Here is a 5,912-nt window from a genome sequence, read left to right as displayed (position 1 = left end):
GGTTAATTCACCCAAAAAATAAAATTGTCATTAATGACTCAGTCTTGTGTTGTTCCAAGCCTGCAAGACATCCGTTCATCTTCGGAACATAGTTTAAGATATTTTAGATTTAGTGTGAATGTTTTCTGTCCCTCCATTGAATGTATAGGTGACGCTGATGACGTGAGCCACTGCAGACGTGTATCTGGTGCGTCCGAGCTTATAGTCTGAAGGAGTCGCACGCTGTAAAAAATCAATCTTCGCAATCATGTCTAAGAAATTTTCGACAAAGAGGAGAACTTTTTTTTTGTCCAGTCATATTTATTTGAACCCGAGTACACAGACACACCATACACGTCTGCAGCGTCTTACGTCATCAGCGTCACTGAATGCGGACAACAGAACCGGAAAAGAATACAATGCTGAAAAAGTTGTCGTTTTTGTTATTTTTTGACCAAAATGTATTTTCGATGCTTCAAAACATTCTAACTAGCCCACTGATGTCACATGGACTACTTTGATGATGTCTTTATTTCCTTTCTGGACAAGGACATATACCGTGTTACATTTTCAATGGAGGGACGGAAAACTCTCGGACTAAAAATGTGTTTTGAAGATGAACGGAGGTCGTGTCCTAACTACACGCGACGCGATAAAATTCCAGCGACAGCAAGTGTGTCTGTCCACACTAGACGCGACGCGACTGTGAGATGCCACACATTCAGAACAGCGTGTGAGTGAGAGTCTCTCTGTGAAAGCGCACTGTTGGCCCGCACTCGCATTGGACATGGGTAAGGACATAATCAAATCAAGAAATAACATTAATAAAAATCAAAACATTAACAAAATATACTCATTGACTAATTTTGTTATGAAGTACAGTTGTATTTTTGCATAGAATTCATTTTGAACGCTATATTACATGCTTTCAAAATCTGAGGTAAATTATCCTTTATCGCTTGTGGCACAGTGACCTATTTTTAACTAAAAACAAATAATGTATACTCATAACCAGTGTAATTTCTTCATTCTGTCGGCCGCGACGTCGCAGAAATAGTAAACGTTTCTAAATTAGAAACTTCGCGTGTCGCCGTCGCGTCTGGTTAGGACAAAAACTCCGATTAACATGGAAAAGATACCTTTTATCGCGTGTCGTGGCGTCGCGTCGCGTGTAGTTAGGACACGGTGTGGGCTTGGGACGACCGACGACATAAGGGTGAGTTTTAATAACATAATTTTCATTTTAGGGTGAACTAAAACTTCAAACAGAATCTGTGGGACAATAATGTTGACTAACAAAAAAACAAAACAAACAAACAAAAAAAAAACATACAGAGTAGTGAGCACTTACAGTGGAAGGGAATAGGGCCAATCGGTAAATGTTTATCCTATATGTAAATCTATGTAAAAATTATTTTAATTTTGATAAAATTGCTAACAATTTCTGCGTTTACATGCATTGTAAATGTATCAACGTAACCGTAGAAAAGGGACTAAAGTAAGTTACTTTTGTGACAGGCCTAATCGTTATGCCACCGCTAATGTTCTTGAACTAGGAATATTCCTTTAATACTCGAGCCATAAACATTCCTGCTTCTTGGATTTACAGCAGCACACCCCACTTTCTACTTCTGTCGTCATTTTTATAACCCTTACTTACTGTTATTATAGCATTATAACAAGGACTGACGGAATCTGTGTTTTCCCAGGAAAGTCCCCGCACCCCTCTGGCGTCTCTGAAATGGCACTGGTGTAAAGGTGAGTCAAGGGAAGAGAATGCTGTAGGAGGTTGGGCATCGGGATAAAAACTAAATAAAACCTCGGGGGTTATTTGAATTGGCTGTTTCTTATTTGTCTACACATTATTGTTAGATGAACTCTAAATTTAGAAACCATACAATTTTAGCAACTGCCTCGAGTTCAATGTTCTTGGTGTGGATTTGTTATGAGGAATCCTCCACCTCCAAAGCAATTTCGATGTGCACCACTAGATGTCACTGTTGCCCATCATAAAGTTCAAGATAAGTACATTAGCCACCATCAAGAGTGAAAAGTGCACTACTGTACAAGATAATTAATGGGAGACAAATAGGCTTACGTTCAGCAATCCCTCTTAGCGTATATGCAAGAACATTCCGCTATGAAATAATTATTTTTCAATCATGCTACAATCTATTTTGAAAATTTTGGATGAACTTTGGTAACAAGAAATATAGCTAATAAACATGATCTCATCACATTATATAAGATTCTAACTTTATATTCAATTCATTATTCGTTCCATGGTATTGCCACTGTCAGATTTAAGTATTCTGGAAATCTAAAGATAATAAGAACATCTGTGTAAAACTGACAGGATGAATTGGAGAGAATTGTGTTGCTTTTTGTGAAGCCACAACACACACAACCTGAGGCAGATGGGCTACAACAGCAGAAGAAAATCCTACCTGAGCATTGTTTCTGACCATGCCCATCGCTTTATGGCCACCATGTACCCATCCTCTCATGAACTACAAGGAAGCCTCAGTGGACCTCCATGTCCCATGTATATAAAGATAATAAATTCTTATTTTTCGAGGATAAGTCAGATAATTAGCAGAGGTATTTTTACACCATTGAGGACATATTTATGAGTAAAAATATTGGTTTTAAATGATAAAATCAATAAAGTACACATTGTCCCCTTAAATATGCAGAACAAAAATGCCTGTGTAGGAAAAAAGGCCAGTATGATCTTGATTCTAATGCCTATAGGGAAAATCCACAATGAAATACATTAATGATGAAGGTACAAAGCCCCCAGGGGGTCTGACGTGTCCCAGCATCTCCTGTGAAGATCTGCAGATGATAAAAGTGGAACATAACGCTGCAGTCTTTCTTAGTTTCTAATAATACCATTAAACATCACACAAGCCTACTTGCGTCAAAACAGCACTGCATATTTGGACCGTGATTGACACGTCTAATAAAAGAAAAGCGTGCTTCCTCCAAAGTGATAGAATTGTCAAAAAATGCAGTGATTTCAGTCTCCTCCCCCCGTCCCCCATCAGAAATATGCCCAAGACATGTCAGGAGAGTAAAAATAGACAGCAGAAAGATTCCTAGTGCTTTAAATAGAGCTGACTCTCTGAGTATGAGGTCAGTGTCACTGATTTCTTTAGGCTCTGTTCTACGCTTCTGTGACTAAAGTCAAGCTCTCTTTCTCTCTGACACAGGCTGATCAACAATGCTCCAGTCTCTCACCAGTGTAACTCACAGCCTATACACAGCGTGGCGAGAACGCAGCGTTTCCCTCTGAAAGAGGGCCTGAAGGCTTCTGTGACTGGAGCTGCATGAACGGTGACATTTTTTCATTACACAACCTGATTTTGCAATTAAAACTTGTACCTAGAGTATTGGATTCATTAAATCCAATCATGAATAATTTACATGCATATAATTTAAAAAAAAATCAATTACATACTTCCATGACATTCCTCATGTGGTCTTTTTTTCTTCACTTCTTAAAGCCATGAATGAATTATGTTCTTTTGTTCCGCTTTGTAATCTTTATGTTTGAACGGCTTACGTGTACAATAGTTGGTCAAAAGAACATGTACAACCCATAAAACAAGAAACTGGGTCCCTGACGTCAGTGCGTGACCTTAATGGGATAGGATCAAATCCCAGCTGCCGCTCCAACTCGTAGTGAAAATCTGTCCCATGAGAATGTTGGCGGTTATAGTAGCAAATGGATGACCAACTTCTTATTAACGCCACTGGCTTTTAAATTAAATGCTCAACAAGCTTGTGTTGCGAGTTGTGTTTTGGTGTCCTCTTACTTTTTTGTAGCTCAGGAGTCAGGACAGATTCTAGCAAATACATGGACACACTGGCTAGTCATCAGTTTATTAACAGTTCTTTCTAAAATCTTAATAACTGAGGTTTATCAGTTGAACTGTGGTGCTGATCTGGTTCTTATTCAGATTGGTTAATTCAGGAACAGTGTTGTTCGCATATTTAGTCCATGTCGACTCTGCCCTTTTTGTATTTTTTTTTTGTCCTTTTATATTATATTCCATTATTTTTTATCCTTGTATTGCATTTTATCAAAAATCCCTTATTGTTGGCTATTGCATTGCTCATGTATTGTATTGCATGTATTGCATTTTACTTAAAAAAGCCCTTCTAGGGACTAATGTTAAATTAGCTTAGCTAAAAACATTGATACATGCATCAGATCACTGTCAAAGTGTATCTATGTTATTTTTATCTGTCCCTATCTAAATAAACTATAATAAGAACAATAAAAGATTCAAAACAGGCTTTAATTTTTAAAACAATACCCAAACCAAACAATGTTCGCTTCTCTTGAGATACTGGTGCTGCAGTACTACTGAAACTACAGCAGTGCAGTTCGATGACAGAACGAATTACTCGTTTGAGGCAATTCTTTTTAATGAATAAAAAACAAAGTGTATTCCGACTCCAGAACAATTGGCAGTTCTTTTTAGTAAATAAAAACATACAACGCAACCAGTGTAGTATGATTCTTGAATGCATTACTCTTAAGAGTCGGATCTTTTTAGTCAGTCAAACACACACACAGCAGTTAACTAACTGCAAGACATTGTTATTTATGACAACATGTAGTTAAAGATGCACATTATAAGATTTGACATTTAATGAAATACTTTGTATGTTACGTACATGTTTGTTTTGTTGAGTTGTGCAATGCCAATAATTGGATTGCATTCACAAGGTTTAAAAGTTATGAATAGAGTTGGAGGCTTAATAAAGACTGATTAGTTATTATTCCCCTGACAAGATGTGCTGCCTTTGTTTTTACACACTGTGATAGTTTTAACTGCACATCCTGAGAAGGTAACACACATTTTTCAGAGCACTGCCTAAACTATAAAACGCTTACGAATTAATTGTATTTGTTATTGAAAATATGAAATTGCTTTTCTTTTTTTCAAATATTTTTTTCTTTACAAGTACTAAAAGGAAGATCAGTGGAACCGTAAATGAATGAACTGTTAAGAGGAAACGGAACCAAAGGCAGTATATTATTTGCGATTTCCGTCCCTATTCATGATGCACCAACTCTTGGGACGATTATATCTACTGTGCTTCTCTGTGTTTTCTTTCGCATGCTCAGGACCATCTGTTTTCTGCTCCACTTACATTCTGCCTGGAGTTGTTCAGCACTACATTCCTGCAGCTTCCCCTCCGCAGTGCCCCAAGCAGTGCTCACTGTCAATGCCAGGGCCTAATTAGGACACCGATTCTCTGTGCAGATCCACACGTCTGGGTTATCCTCAACCATTTACTAAATCCTTGAAATAAGAGAATAAGGATAAATGAATGAATCAGTGTCCACATTAGATTCATGTGGGTACAAGCTTTGTACGGCAATGATGTTTTTCTATTGCATCCTTTATTCTTTTATCAGTTATCTGTCTGGTAGCTGATCAAACTGAATGAACAATGAAAAATGCATCTTATTGAATTATTGATCATGTGTGGTGTAGCAAATTATGGGCCATATTGATGACATCCTCAGCTACTGTTTTGCACTCTTATGTTAGTCAATATGTCAAACCTTGCTCTGAATAACAAAAAGTTTTAGCCCTAATTTTTTTAAATTATGTTTTATGCAGAATAAAAGATGCACCCAAAAATATACCTACTAACAGAGTATTTCTACAATGGCATCGGACAACTTTGCATCCGTGCTGTCTAAGACCTCAGTAAAACATAAGCTGAACTAAGCTTACTCTTACTATGAGCATTCAACTATTTTCCTGTATTAATAGTATATAATTACAAAATACTTTTTTTTTTGGAAAGAATGGACAATTTCATTTTGGATTCCAATACAATAAAAGCACTTTAAACCACTCCCTGAAAAAATCACACATATTGCGATTTGGAATTTATATTTGGTT

At 37.1% G+C, this 5,912-nt stretch overlaps 1 long non-coding RNA gene across 2 annotated transcripts; it reads left to right on the top strand.

The window, feature by feature from the left end:
• The first annotated feature begins 354 nt into the window (after positions 1 to 354).
• On the top strand, positions 355 to 5,645 carry LOC120473184 (uncharacterized). Of its 2 annotated transcripts, XR_016146844.1 has the most exons (4): positions 355 to 770; positions 1,689 to 1,737; positions 3,195 to 3,318; positions 5,123 to 5,645. It is a non-coding gene; the product is annotated as an uncharacterized LOC120473184 (long non-coding RNA). The 2 variants fall into 2 exon arrangements; XR_016146843.1 differs by having other exon boundaries at positions 3,195 to 5,645.
• Positions 5,646 to 5,912: the final 267 nt, after the last annotated feature.

The sequence above is a fragment of the Pimephales promelas genome, chromosome 16 (assembly GCF_988280905.1).
Source record: "Pimephales promelas chromosome 16, fPimPro1.hap1.1, whole genome shotgun sequence".
Taxonomy (NCBI): Eukaryota; Metazoa; Chordata; class Actinopteri; order Cypriniformes; family Leuciscidae; genus Pimephales; species Pimephales promelas.
This window is presented reverse-complemented; position numbering and strand designations above follow the sequence as displayed.